The sequence below is a fragment of the Schistocerca serialis genome, chromosome 6 (genome assembly GCF_023864345.2).
Source record: "Schistocerca serialis cubense isolate TAMUIC-IGC-003099 chromosome 6, iqSchSeri2.2, whole genome shotgun sequence".
Classification (NCBI taxonomy): Eukaryota; Metazoa; Arthropoda; class Insecta; order Orthoptera; family Acrididae; genus Schistocerca; species Schistocerca serialis.
In genome coordinates this window covers 213,207,574-213,222,235 of record NC_064643.1, presented here as the reverse complement: position 1 = coordinate 213,222,235, position 14,662 = coordinate 213,207,574, and the positions used below count along the sequence as shown (strand labels likewise).

General features: G+C 40.7%; 1 protein-coding gene across 5 annotated transcripts in view; it reads right to left on the bottom strand.

Annotated features, from left to right (window-relative positions):
* The window catches only part of LOC126483934 (speckle targeted PIP5K1A-regulated poly(A) polymerase-like), a 162,276-nt gene that overhangs the window by 77,035 nt on the left and 70,579 nt on the right, over positions 1–14,662 (bottom strand). The window lies entirely within an intron of this gene.

Here is a 14,662-nt window from a genome sequence, read left to right as displayed (position 1 = left end):
CGTTCACTGTAGTACGAACCAAGCTTTATAACATGGAAATGATACAATATGATGATTTTTACTTGGCTAGGGGATACAGTCAAAATATAAATGGCTCTGAGCACTATGGGACTTAACATCTGAGGTCATCAGTCCCCTAGAACTTAGAACTACTTAAACCTAACTAACCTAAGGACATTACACACATCCACGCCCGAGGCAGGATTCGAACCTGCGACCGTAGCGGTCGTGCGGTTCCAGACTGAAGCGCCTAGAACCGCTTGGCCACACTGAGTCAAAATATACTTTTTAATTGAAATCATTGCCTCAATTTCTGCTGTGGAGATATTTTCAAGTTCAAAATCACAATTAAGACTGCTCCTTAAACTGTGCTGTTTATGAAATATTATAACATAAAGCCTTTCACTTTTTTATCCATGTGTTTCATAGGTTTCTATTACCTTGCACTTGAAAATGGCTCTACAGCTGAAATTGCAATATTGAAATAAATCAAAAAATAAATAAATAAGTAAATGTCAAATGGCAGCAATGATTTCATTCGTAAGTATCATATGGCTTCTGAGTGCAGGAAGCCCAGTTGCTGTGTTGTATCTACATGTAAGTTTTAAAATTTAGACAGTATCAAGTGCGTAAGACTCTTTTATTAGTTCTTAATCGTAATTAATGTATTCATTCATCTGAATCCAAAATCCACTTCCATAATCTTTCTTCATCTCTGACGGGAAATCTGAACATTTTTATTCAGGACTTTCCATCTGCTCCTTCCACAGTTAATACACTCACAGGCACTCAGCATGATGACTCAATCTTCTACCACTATTCAGATAGAGCTGTCCTTCATAGTGCCAGCCAATGGAAAGTGACTTGGGGCTGCTTGCGGCTTGGCAAGGTTGCCACAAATGTAACCGAACAGTCTCTTTCTTATGCGATCTGGGTCGCTACCCTCCACAAGACCACATCACTTGGTGATGTTGTGGGTATGTAATGTGGTAAGTAAACTTTATAAGTGGAGCAGAGGTAAATAGCAAACCTTTACAGTGACAGTAAGGTCTGCAAATGGGAAAATCCACTAACATAAGTAGCTCCCACAAAGGGTAGATTGTTATAGTCCAGTGCCAGGAAATAAACATAACGGACACAGCGAAGTTGGTCAGCTGTTACTGTGGTACTGTCATGATCATCTGTGGAAAGCAGTTGGAATATGGTGAAACTACAAGTAGGTGACAAAGTGTTTAACATGGAGGACAGAGGTTTGCCCACTTTGTAAAGCAAGATGGGCAACAATCTGTGGCAGATTGGATGTCACAGTACAATGACAGTGCAGGCACAAATGTTTCAGAGCACGCCATTCAGCGCACACTGCTGAACATGGGGTTATGCACCAGACGACCCACACGTCTTCCCATGCTGAACTAATCACATTGTCAATTATGACTGCAGTGAGTATAGAATTGCTGAGAATGAACTGTGTATCAATGGAAACATGCTGCCTGTTGCATGAATCACATTTCTTGTTACACCGGGTCGCCGGTCATTTCTCAACACTCTATCATCTACACGAACAGCTGCTCAAAACATGCACTGTGCCAAGGATGCAGGCTGAAGGAGGTAGCATTATTCCCTAGGCTTCCATTGGACCCTTGGTGCTAATCAGAGGCATCATGACAGCTATGGATAACTCTCTTTCATACTTTATGTCTTCCACATCAATGATAGCTTCCTCCAGCAGGATAAATACCCCTGTCACAAGTACGGAATCATGCTACAGAGGTTTGACATACACGACAGTGAACTCATGTTGATGTGTGGGCCACCAATTCACCTTGTCTGATACTGATGGAATGCACCTGGGATATTATTCGGCACCAGCTATGCGCACACAAACCATAGGACCCGTAGGACCATAATTTACATGGAATTGCATTATTTGTGCATAGACATCTGGTGCCAAATACCTGCGGAAACCTACCAAAAAATTGTCAAATCAATGCTATGCAGAATCGTTGCTGTATTGTGCTCAAAAGGTAGACCACCCTGCTATTGTATATAAACACACTATTTCTGCCATCGTCAATTATTCTGCTACCCAAAACGAATAACTAACCTACAACTTTTAGTTTCTCATTTCTTAATCTAATTCCCTCACCACTGACCAATTTGATTCAACTTATGTCCCATCGCCTTCTTTTCAAACATTATACCATTCCATTAATTGCGTTGCTGTCTCTGAAAGAATTGCTAGGTCGTCCACTAACCTCAAAGTTTTAATTTATTCTCCCTGAACTTTCAATCACTTTCCAAATTTCTTCTTTGTTTCCTTTACTGCTAGTTCAATATATAGATCAAATAACATCAGCGATGCACTACAACCCTTTCTCTCTCCCTTCTCAATTATTGCTTCCCTATTGCTTGGTTTTAATTTAGGTCTTTCAGTACTCTGTCAAATTCTTCTCACACTATCGTATCTCCCATCTCATCTTCATTTAGTTCCTCTTTACTTTCTATAAATTGCCTCCAAGCACATTTCCCTCGTATAGCCCTTCTATATATTCCTTCCACTCCCCCCCCCCCCCCCTTTTTTTTTTTACTTGCTATCTGAGCTCTTGATATTTATAGAGCAGTTTCTCTTCTCTCCAAAGGTGTTTTTAATGTTCCTATAGGTTGAATCCATCAAAGCCCTAGTCATGAATTATTCTACAGTCTCACATTTGTCGTTTAACCATTATTGCTTGGACATTTTGCACTTTCTGTCACTCTCATTTTTAGATATCTGTATTACTTTTCATCCACTTCATTTGCTGCATTTTTATATTTTCTCCTTTCACCAAAAATATTCAATACCTCCGGTGTCACTCAAGGATTTCACTAGTTCTTGTCTTTTTGCCTATTTGATCATTCACCATTTCATCTCTCAAAGTTACCCATTTGTCTTCTTTTGCATTCCTTTCCCCTGTTTCAGTCAATCACTGCCCAATGCACCCTCTGGAACTCTCAAAACCTCTGCTTCTTTCAATTTATACAAGTCCCATCATCTTAATTTCCTACCTTTCTACATTTTCTTTGGTTTTAATCTGTACCTCATAACCAATAAATTATGGCCAGACCGTTCCCGGAAACATCTTGCAGTTTAAAATGTGCATTCAAAATATTTGGCTCATCATTCTATATAATGTATCAGAAAACTTCTAGTGCCTCCAAATTTCTTCCAGATATAAAACCTTCCATGAAAGAAAATCACATAGTATAATATCTGCAACTGTGCACCACATACACGTTGTGATTTTGGTGTACGGGGGCAAACTGCAGGAAATGATCCATGAGAGGATAGGTAGCAGAAAAAGTCATATGGGCATGTGGCCAGAAGTGCGTTCCAAGGGAGGTACACCATCTCGAAAGTGGAGATAAAAGATCTCTGAGAGTGTAGGTTTCAATTATTGAAAGCATACACACCAGATACGTGGGAATGCTCTACTTGTACTACGGTTTTCGATCCACACTCAAGAGGCATTAATGTTGTCCATGATGGCACTGCACTCACACGTTGGTACTAGGTGACATCCACTTGAAGACTGTTGCCGACTCACTCAGGTGTGGACGTGGGTCAGGTTCTGCAGCACTGTGTACCAACCAAGAACAGATCAACAAGGTCTTTACATACAGACAGGCGAACGACAGAGGGAAGAAGTCAGTATGATTGTTTGCAACAATATTTCTCCATCTGTGAGAGACAGACTCATTCATTCATAGGAATGCGTAACCATGACAGGTGGCTGCACTCACTATGTACACGACTTGGAGGAGGAGGAGATTAGTGTTTAATGTCCTATCAACAAGGTCAAGATGGAGAGCAAGCTTGGATTAGGGAAGGAAATCGGCTCTGCCCTATCAAAGGAATCATCCCAGCTTTGGAGGACAAGGCTACCTTTATGAAGTTTGGATATTGTCAACCTTCACAACACCCACATTAGGGCTACACAGAATCCCCACTGTATGGTGGCAGTAAATCAACACCAGTTGAGCCTCACTATGTGGGCAAGGATTACTGGCGACCGCTTCAAGGACCGATCATCCATACATAATGCCTCACTGACGTGGTATATCTCTGCGCTTTCTGCAGAGCGCCCTGTGCTCCCTGCGCCTTGGGTGGTATAAACGACGATGTGGCTATGTGCTGGTACTACAGCTCACTTTGCCATTTCCATGCAGAGGCTTCTTAATATCTACACTGGCTCACAGACTGGATGAGGTAGTCCGATCACCTGGTCACCAAATATCAACCCTTTTTATATTTCTTCCTGTGGAGACACCTGGATGAAGTTGTGTGAGGGGCCATCCCAAATGTGCAGACACTAGAACAGTGCATTCACATTGCCTATGATGCCATTCAGTTGGAGGATGGCACGTCTGAACATGTGCATGAATCACTGTTGCGTCATGTTCTTGTATGCTTAGAGGACCATGCGGCCATTTTGAACACATTGTCACAGGATGTTGTACATTGCATTGTGCTATACAGGCACACTGTGTATTTCCTGCCATACATTTACATGACCTTTCACACCCCATATCCCCTCAGGGATTGTTTCCTGCAATCTATCCCCATTTTGCAAAATCATCCTTTGTAAGACATTTACATCAACTGATAGTAATTGACTGTTCTGTGTGTCATTCCCTTATTGCCTATTTTCAGGTACCAAAAAGTTGTGGTCTGAAAGAATCAAACAATGTAAAATCAAGGATGGAATGTAACAATATTATGAAAAGGAAAGTTGCTATTCACCATATACCGGCTATTCACTATATACCGGAGATACTGAGTCACGATAGACACACCAAAAATACTGTCACAGAATAAGCTTTTGGGAGGATAATTACAGTCTGTGAAGGCTTCAGTGAGACCCTCCAAACCTTGTACAAAAACAATCTCCCAGGCCTTATCTTTCCAGTCTCCCACCACCTCCCAAAGTCTCATCATCCGGCCACAGAGGAGCATTCCCCTCATAACTCAGTACCACCCAGGACTGGTGCAACTGAATTACATTCTCCATCAGGGTTTTGACTACCCCTCGTCATGCCTTGAAATGAGGAATGTCCTGCCCACTATCCTTCTCACCCCTCCCACAGTGGTATTGCGCCGTCCACCGAACCTACACAATATACCCATCCACCCCTACATAATGCCTGCTACCAACCCCTTACCTCATGGCTCATATCCCTACAATACACCTAGATGCAAGACCCGTCCCGTACATCCTCCCACCACTTCCTACTCTAGTCCTGTCACAAACATTATCTATTCCATCAAAGGCAGAGCTACCTGAGAAAGCAGTCACGTGATCTACAAGCTAAGCTGCAACCACTTTGTTGCATTCTATGTGGGCATGACAACCAACAAGCTGTCTGTCCACATGAATGGCCACTGACAAACTGTGGCCAAGGAACAAGTAGACCACCCTGTTGCTGAGCACACTGCCCAACATGACACGCTTCATTTCAATGACTGCTTCACAGCCTGTGCCATATGGATACTGCCCACCAACACCAGCTTTTCTGAATTGTGCAGATGGGAACTCTCCCTGCAATATATCCTACGTTCCCGAAACCCTCCTGGCCTCAACCTTCATTAGTCATTGTCCTCACCCATCCAACCCCTTTCCTGTTTACATTCCAGGATTACACAGTCCTCATTCCACCAACACACCCAGTCTTTTTTCTTCTCTGCTTTTCTGTTAAACCCCCTCACCCCTCCACACACACCTCTCCCCTGCCCTCTGTCTAACCTCCTGACTGCACATAGCTGACCTACTCTCTCTCTCTCTCTCTCTCTCTCTCTCTCTCTCCACCTTGTCCCTGCACGCTCCCCAGTAGCACTTTCAGTGTCCCTCACTTCTACCCTGCTATCCCTCCCCCTTCCGCACCCCATCCTCCTTACACACACACACACACACACACACACACACACACACACACACACACGTGCCACTCCCATCATGCACTGCTGCCGCTGCTCGCAGTGTGGCTTCAGCTGCCCGAGATCACAGTCATGTCTTGTGTGTGTGTGTGTGTGTGTGTGTGTGTGTGTGTGTGTGTGTGTCGCCTATTTTTTGACAAAAGCCTTGTTGGCCGAAAACTTATTTTGTCACAGTCTTTTTGTTGTGCCTATCGCGACTCAGAGTCTCCACTATATAGTGAGTAGCAACTTTCCTTTTCATAATATTGTTACAGTCTGAAAGAATTATAGATGTGGAACTGTCTTCTTTCAAGATGTGCAACCTTGTCCCAAAAGAGTTCACAGTCACATGTCTGCAGATTTATCTTAGTTTTTAAAGCAGCTACATAACAAAATCACTTACACAACAGAAATGTTTATTTTCTTACTATTTTGATGTCTGTGACTCTTAATATCATTTATCTCTAACACTGTAATATTCCACTTAACACTAGTTTTAGTCCTTGAACTAATGCTCACTCAATTCATATCTTGAGCTTTACCCTTGGAAGATTTATTTTAAGAAAATCAGAAAAGAAATCTCAGATCTTTGCTGACTGAACACAAGCTAAAGCACCTCCTGAGTTCAAGGCCAAATGCAACAATCTATTTAATCTGTCAAGTTATTTCATTACAGCAAACACACTGGTGTAAAATGAACTTTTCATTCTGATTAATGCTCGACACTTGTTAACATAATTACAATTTTAAAATGTTTATTTTCTGTGCTTTTAGTTCAATAAGTAATGCAATACTTTTCTGAAAGCAAGATGATTTTATTCAGGATTCCAGTGCCTCATATTATTCCCCACTCTTTTGGGTACACAACCCTATTTTTCAACATAATCATCACTCAATGTGATGGGCTTATGCCACCTTACTGAGAGGGTCTGTATGCACACATGGTACCACTCTACTGGTTGACATCAGAGCCAACGTCTTGCTCCACCAATAACCTCCCCATCATCCATGCACTGCTTCCCACAGAGTGATCCTTCAATGGGCCACACAGATGGAAGTTGGCAGATTGGTTATCTGGACAAGGAAGAACAGCCTAATGATGTTTTGTGATCTCCCGGATGCACAGGCTTATGTCATGTCTTGTGTTGTCAAGGAGGAGGAGTTTGTTTGCATTTCTGGGGTGATGAATAAGTGACAGTGTTTCTTCAATTTCCTAAGGGCAGCACAGTACACTTCCGAGTTGATTGTTGCACGAGTCCCAGAAGACTGTTGCCATGACTTTATCAAACGACGGTGTGGCTTTTTGAAAATTTTCTTTGGAGGAGAGGTGATGTAGCGCCACTCTATTGATTGTCGTTTTGTTTCTGGTTCAAAGTGATGAAACCATGTGTTTTACATGTTCGACAAAAAACTGTCACAATCAGCCTTGTAATGCACATGCAATTATGTACAGATGGTCCTTCATAGTTCTTTTATAATATTCCATCAGGCGGCGAGGAACCCAGTGGGCACACATGTACGAGTACCTCAACTCGTGGACAAGTGTATCAGCATGACTAACAGAGGTATCCACTTGTGCATAATTTATTTATTTATTTATTAACATTACAGTGTGACCCACCACCTTTGTAGCTATAGTGGGTTGTTTAGTACTACAAACTAGACAATTTTCAGATTTTTAGTAGTTTTCTAGTTTTTTTATATAATTAAATTGTTAATTAAAAACAAAGCAAAAAACACAATGTACAACTGGAAAAATTGGCTATATTCTTAAGAAGAAAAAATACATGAAAGGGAAGATTCAGATAGCAAAAGAAAGATCTCTTTACCTAGCTATTTCAAGTGTGTGTGTGTGTGTGTGTGTGTGTGTGTGTGTGTGTGTGTGTGTGTGTGTGCGCGTGTGTGTGGGGGTGGGGGGGGGGGGGGGGGGGGGGGGGATCTTCGAGCCCGTCTCACCTGAATTAGCATATTCTATTATGGTTACTACTACATGTATGTACTTTGTAATATTAACTCTTAAGTGATCTGTGTATAAGGAAGGTATGACAGTACTCTTTATTACTACAATTGCTTCCTCCAATTAACTGTGCCATAAGCATGAGAGGAGTCTCGGGAGATGACCTCGAGCCTCGTCTTCCCGGAGGGCACATCTTATCTATGTTGTGCGCTTGTGTTTGTGTATTTACGTCTTATTATATTGCATATGTATGTCTATGCACAATTTTATAAAGTTCACTGTTTTACAGTTTGCATCTTACACATTTCACAAATTTGTTGTTTATTTATATTACTAATTTGTTTCTAAATTCCATGTTTGTATTACTTGTAGTGTTGTTGCAGTAGTATGTTATGCTACTACCCTGTATATGTATCTAGTAACTTGGAGTGTTCATGTCATCACCTGTGTGTATATGTTCATCTGTTTCCATATTGGTGTTTATTGTCCCATGCATCATGTTCTGGTGTAGGGTGTGTTTTGGGTTGTGATCTTGTATATGCTTGTTGCTGCTACTACTAAGTCTTGCATAACACTTTTGATATTTCATCAGTGGTGCAGTTAAGCACGTTCCAGTTATCAGGGTCTCTTAAAGCTTGACTTACATCTTCAATTTCTGATGTCAGAAGCTTGACTTACATCTTCAATTTCTGATGTCAGCCTTATGTATGTGAGCATGCCACATTTTGGTGTTGTGTGTTCGGGGGATCCATGTTGCCCATATACACACATATCACTCTGGCTAAGGCCAAAGCAGGGCAGGTGTGTAGGGTAAGAGGCCTGGATTGTCAGGAAGCATACCATAACATGACTTAGGTCAACACGTCTGAGCCTCAACTGTTTCTGGATGTCCCAGAAGGAGGAGAAAACCTGACAGCCCTTGTCAAATATTTCCCATTTTTTTTGCCACGTCTCAACCTTCCAGAGATTTAATTGTTGTTCTTCTGTAATATGCTCATGCTCCCTTGTTATCTCATATACCTTACACAGTCTTCCCCTTTTAAGCCAGTATGCTGCTGCTCTGTGTCTAATGGTTATGTCAATAGGGTATGTTTCCAGTACAATGCATATGACTTCTGCAGATGTAGTACCAAATGCCCCTGACATTCTGAGCAATACACCTCTTTGTCCACACCTCACAATGGTTTTTTGGGTCACAAGTGAAAATTGATGTGCCCAGGTATTTCCTGTGAAACACATAGATTCATACAGAGCTGTATGATACATTCACAATGTCTGCTATGGTAGTCTGTAGTGAGTTGAGTTTAGCATGGGGTATTTTCCTTGTGTGTACTGTATTATTTCCAGTGCACAATTAACTGCACCATCTATCGAACTTTTTGGTCTAAAACTATACTGATATGGACTAATGCTGAAGAGTGTCCTGTGTGAATGTAGTTGATTACACAGGAGCCTCTCCTGCACCTGAGCCAAAGTGCTCAAGGGGCAGATGAGCCTGTAAGTCTCTGGGTCTGTTGAGTTCCAATCCTCTGATTTTTTAAAATTACTATGTTCGTTGTTTTTCACATGGCAGGGGCCCTAATTTGAGTAGTGCTTCATTCAGTAACTCTTAGAAAGAAGGTGACCAGTGCAACAGCATTTTCTAGTGATTCTGGGTGGATGCCATCTGGGCTGAGAGTGATCTTATTCCTAATTGTCTTATTGCTAAGGCTATCGCTTCTTGGGCAAATGGGGCAGTAAGGGGCCATTTGTGTAGATGTCCTCCATTTGTCTTTGTAAAGTTGTGTGATGTTGCTTGTCATTCGCCTTTTTGTCATCAGGGAGAAGCTCGTTCAGTAGCTACTCTGTTGTACATTTCCAGCCTCTTGTAGTAGTGCCATCTGTGCACCTAGAGTTGACAGTACTGTCGGCGTCTTAACCTTATCTGTTAGAAGTTTAAATGGTACCTCCCATGTATTGTTTTGGAGCTGAATTTTGACAAAATCGTTCCAGTGATCCTGTCTGGTCTTGTATAATTTGTTTTAATATTTTTGCTTTGCATCATGGTGTAGTTCCAGTCTTAGCTCCCTCTCTTGTGCTGTTTTTGATTTTTTGTAATGTATTCTTTTGTCTCTAGTGCCTTTCCTTAGTTCTGTTAACTCAGTGGACCAGGGCAGTTTCAAGTTCGGTGCACAATTAGTCTCTGGGATAGCTAATTGTTCTACTTTTTGAAGCAGGTCCATCAGAATGTGACCTTTGTATAGCTACCACCAACTGTATGGACAGAAAATTTTTCAACTATGTTCTTTAATTTTTGCCAGTCAGCTTCGTTTAGAAGAAGACGTCATTTTTGTAGATGTGAAGTTTGTGTGTTTGTGTCTGTTTGTATGAGTATGGTATTGTGGTCACTGCGTGTAAAATTTTCTAGTAATTTCCATTTGCTGATTTACATTATAGACTGTTGTATCTGCTAGTGAGATGTCAATATTGCTGGATCCTCCTGCACTGTTGCAGTATGTAGGTGACTGTCCTGCTTTGTTTGGAACAAAGAGGCTATATTCATTTATTATGTCAACTAACATTTGCCCCCAGTGCCTGCTCTGTTTGCGTGCAATAGAGTCGACCGTGCTTGATGTCACTAAATATAAGTAATCTTTTGTCCACAGAAAATTGTGCTATATCTCTTATTTGGTCACTAAAAGGCTCTATGTCATATGAATACTGTGGATACATGGATGTGATAATCCAAGATTCTCATTCATGCATAATTTCAGCTGTGGCTACATGTTCAGAACAAAGTTGTGTTATTTTTGCACTACGTAATTTATGTTCCCTATTATAATTGCATTTTGGGTCCCAGTAATTGTTATGAGATGTTTGGGAAAGCCTGAACTCTCCCGCCATGAATACATGGCCCTTGGAGACAGATTACATCTGCCTGTACTCCGTTCAGAAGTCTACCCAGTTCCACCCCAACTGAAGTGCTCCTTTCGTAGTTTAGTTGTAAAATTTTCACAGCACGGGGAATCTAGTAAAGGCATAGCTCTTAGGTGTTGTCTCTTTAGGGTCGTAATAAATGCAACCATGTGCCCTGACTAAGTCCTTATAAACTTTATCTATGTTTAAACCTCCATCTCTTCATGCACATGCTTGTCCTAAGAGTCTGTAGAGCTCATGGTGGTTGGTTGTCAGGTGCCCTAACCAAAATATCTTTCTGTCAGTCTGCTCTGTTATAGGGAAAGATATTTTTGGCCATTCCCCGTGATTGACGTGTATCACCAGATGCAGAAAAGTCTAGAAAATTTCCCCATTTTCTAATCTACTTGTGTGTAAGTTAATCTCCAAATTATCATAATTAATTACATTATTATTGTGTTGTTTGGGGTTTCTGTGTGTGTCCTATGAAACATCCTGACATTTCTCTTCCTCTATTGTTTGTGTACACTGGGAATCGTGTGTGGATGAAGTATTTTTAACTTATTATCAGGTAGATTGTATTTAGCATTGGACTTTCAGTATCTCTGTTTTTGGAATTTTGTTTGCCTATCTTGAGGTTATTTGGCAACAGAGTGTTTTCTTTGTGGCTATTTCCCCGTGTGTCTGTGCTGTGTGTTCTGCCACCATATTAAAAACGTACGGACTCTACGTATGATCTGCATTTGCTACAGTCATAGTCAGAATGTAATTTTAATGATGTGTTTTGACATAGTGAACTGTTAACAAGTGTTGTATCTTTTTGTGTTTCTTCTACTGGTGTGTCAATACATCTTCCTGTTCATTGTTTTTTTGGTGTTGTGAGATGAATATGTGTTGATATCACTGAGTTGCCCAAGGGCATCCTTTTGTGTTTGTTTTCTGATTGTTTTGTATCATTCCCCACTACACTTGTAGAAAACATCCTCTTCCAGCACTTCCACTCGTAGCAGAAGTCCAGTCTGGAAGATTGCCCACTGGAATATCTCGTGTTTTATCTGCCTTCCTACATTGTAGCCAATGGCTCCCGGCACACACATTGTCTACGTAATCACTAATGTTAAAATATCTTTGCTGTATTATGTCACACATTTGCAGCAAGGTAAGATCTTTCGTTTCGAGAACTGTTAATTGTGCTGTACACACGTTGTCGCCAAGCGACTGCACACTGCCAATCCCACATTTTAGTTGATGGAGACTTATGTTTGTGCTTGCATGTGTTGTTTCTTTGCATACCTATACTGTATTTAAGGATGGCTTCAGTGTCTGACTGTTGTATTTGTACTACATGTTAATGAACATTGTCGGTAATGTCATATTCGGTGCACACTATATGCCTCTTGTGCAACTGCTTGTAGGCAGGAGAGTCAGCTTCCCTGCCTTATCACATGTCCTGTTTCTATATTTGCATGAGATACATCAAACTATTGCTTTCTCTTGGCATTCTGACTTCTTGTGGCCTGGCTTCGCACATTATCCACAGACTGGTTCTTTATCACAATGTTTTGGTGGGTGACCTAGGCCCCAGCAATTGAAGTATTTCTGAACAGCCACAAAATCTTTGATGAATAAGGACTCAAACTGAATACAAACTCTTTCCCTTTGCAGCACTACAAAACAAACCCTTTGAGTGACTTCCAGGGCGCTATTAACTGTTCGTTTACCTTTTGGGCCTGTTTTGAACTTCTGGCTAGAGATGCTGGAATTGGTGGTTGTGTGCGCATAAGGTGTTCTTGCATGTGTGTGTTGATGGTGTGTGTGTCTCTTTTACTGGTGAAGGCTGTGGATAAAAGCTTTATGTAAGTGTCTTTAACTGTGCCTGTCTGCGACATGACATGTCTTCTATGCAGTAAATAGCAATCTATCTTTTGCTACATTGTTTATTTTGACTTCCTCATAGAACTCTTCCTTAGACTTATGTCCACTTAAGTTGATCTCATATAGTCCCTCCAGTAAGTCCTGATCAGTTAAGAGTAGTTGCGACCTGATATACTGCAAGGAGAGGTCAGGATATCCTTGGCTCTTCACATCTAATATCTTTTAGTTTGGCTATCTTTTCTACAATTTTTCTTTTGTCTGCTTGTGTTTTTGTTTCTAAGATGACTGTGTTTGCTATCTTGTGTGGGATTTATTGTTTTAGCAATTGTTCCATGTAAGGCCTTGGGATCTGAATTGTTTTCTGAGTTGATGAAGAGAACACTCAACTGTTTTGATTTGGTTTGCTGTATGCATTCTTCAACTCTGCTATTTGGTTTTGAAGCCTGAGCAAGCAGCTGCAACTGCTGCAAAGGACAGTGGAGTTCACTTGATTTCTGTTCTTAATCTTTGATTTTCTGATTTGAGATCTGCTATTTCTGATTTCAGACAGTGAATTCTTTCCAGGGCATCTGGTGCATTGGCATTATCTAATCCTTTACACAAATGCTCATTTTCTTTACTTAATTCCTCATTTTGCCCTTCTAATTTTGTTTGAGTAATGACAAGTGCCATTTTTCACTGTTGCTCATATTAACTGTTAAGGTTCTTTTATGTCTCAGTTCGTTCGGAAGTTCCGATTTGAAGCTCAGTTGTGCAGTGTGTTGTTTGACTGTGATCTGTCAATCACCTCGAATAAGTGTGTCAGAACATTCCAACACTGCAGGAGAGACAGCTGTGTGTGGCGGGCCAGCACATGGGAGATTGGACAGGTTTGTGCAACCTCATTGGGACGAAGACTAATGCCTCAACCAATGGCTCGCCACGATTTTGTTCACCACCAGGTTTCCACAAACATTCTGCAAGTGCCTATGAATATATCCAATGCTCTGGTTTTCTGCCGAAAGAAACTCAATTGTATTCTCTGCTTGAACGCACTTCCATTATGTATGCCATTCTGAAGGCTATGTATACTGCCTCCATCTGTCTGAACATCATCATGGAACTACAGGGGATGAAGTGGGAATATTCCTAGATTTCACATTTTTTTCAACCAAAATTGGCAGCAGGGGCAAAAACAAAAGTATTGCATTACTTATTGAACACCTCTTGTATGCATAACTAATAAACAGAATATGGCACAGAAAATGTGCATTTACCTAACAACTGCTGGTTCAAAGACTCCAGCAATTTCCCTGTCAAACATAAAAAACAAGTCTTGCTTTCTTCATCCAATTGAAAATCTCTTCTTGAAAGTTTTGGATTCTTTCACCTTCAGACAAAGCATTTGTGGCTGTTTCTATCTTTCATTCTCTTTATTTACATCCCTAATCAACCATCTTCAGCTGATTTCTCCATCTTGTGGATTCTTTCTCTGCAAATCACCAATTTTAACACTTATAGCTCTTAATTTCTGATCAATTAACTTCCATCAGCAAAGCAATAACAAACAGAATTTTCAGTATGGATATAATGACACACCAGTTGTGAATAGTTTTAGTACATTATTGATTCACAACACGAACTGATTTTTGAAGCACTATCACTGTTTAGCATTCATTTCCTAAAGTGCCCCTTAATTATTCTTGTAGTGACTTAAGAGTTATTCTTTTCTCCGTCTATGGGAGTATTTTTCAACATCCATTCCCTCTATTCTTTTTCATAAAGCTCTGGAGATGGTGTCCTTCAGCTTTCAAAAACAAAAGATTCACATTAGACACTTTCCGTTGTTACTAGCTTTGCAGAATTTGCAAAAGGACACAGTGGGAATCTGAGTTTGAATTTCAATCCACTACACAATTTAATTTAATTTGCACTATATAATAAACACAATCTACACACTCTATAGAGAAAGAGGATTCATTACACTACTACAGTCAAGTAATAGC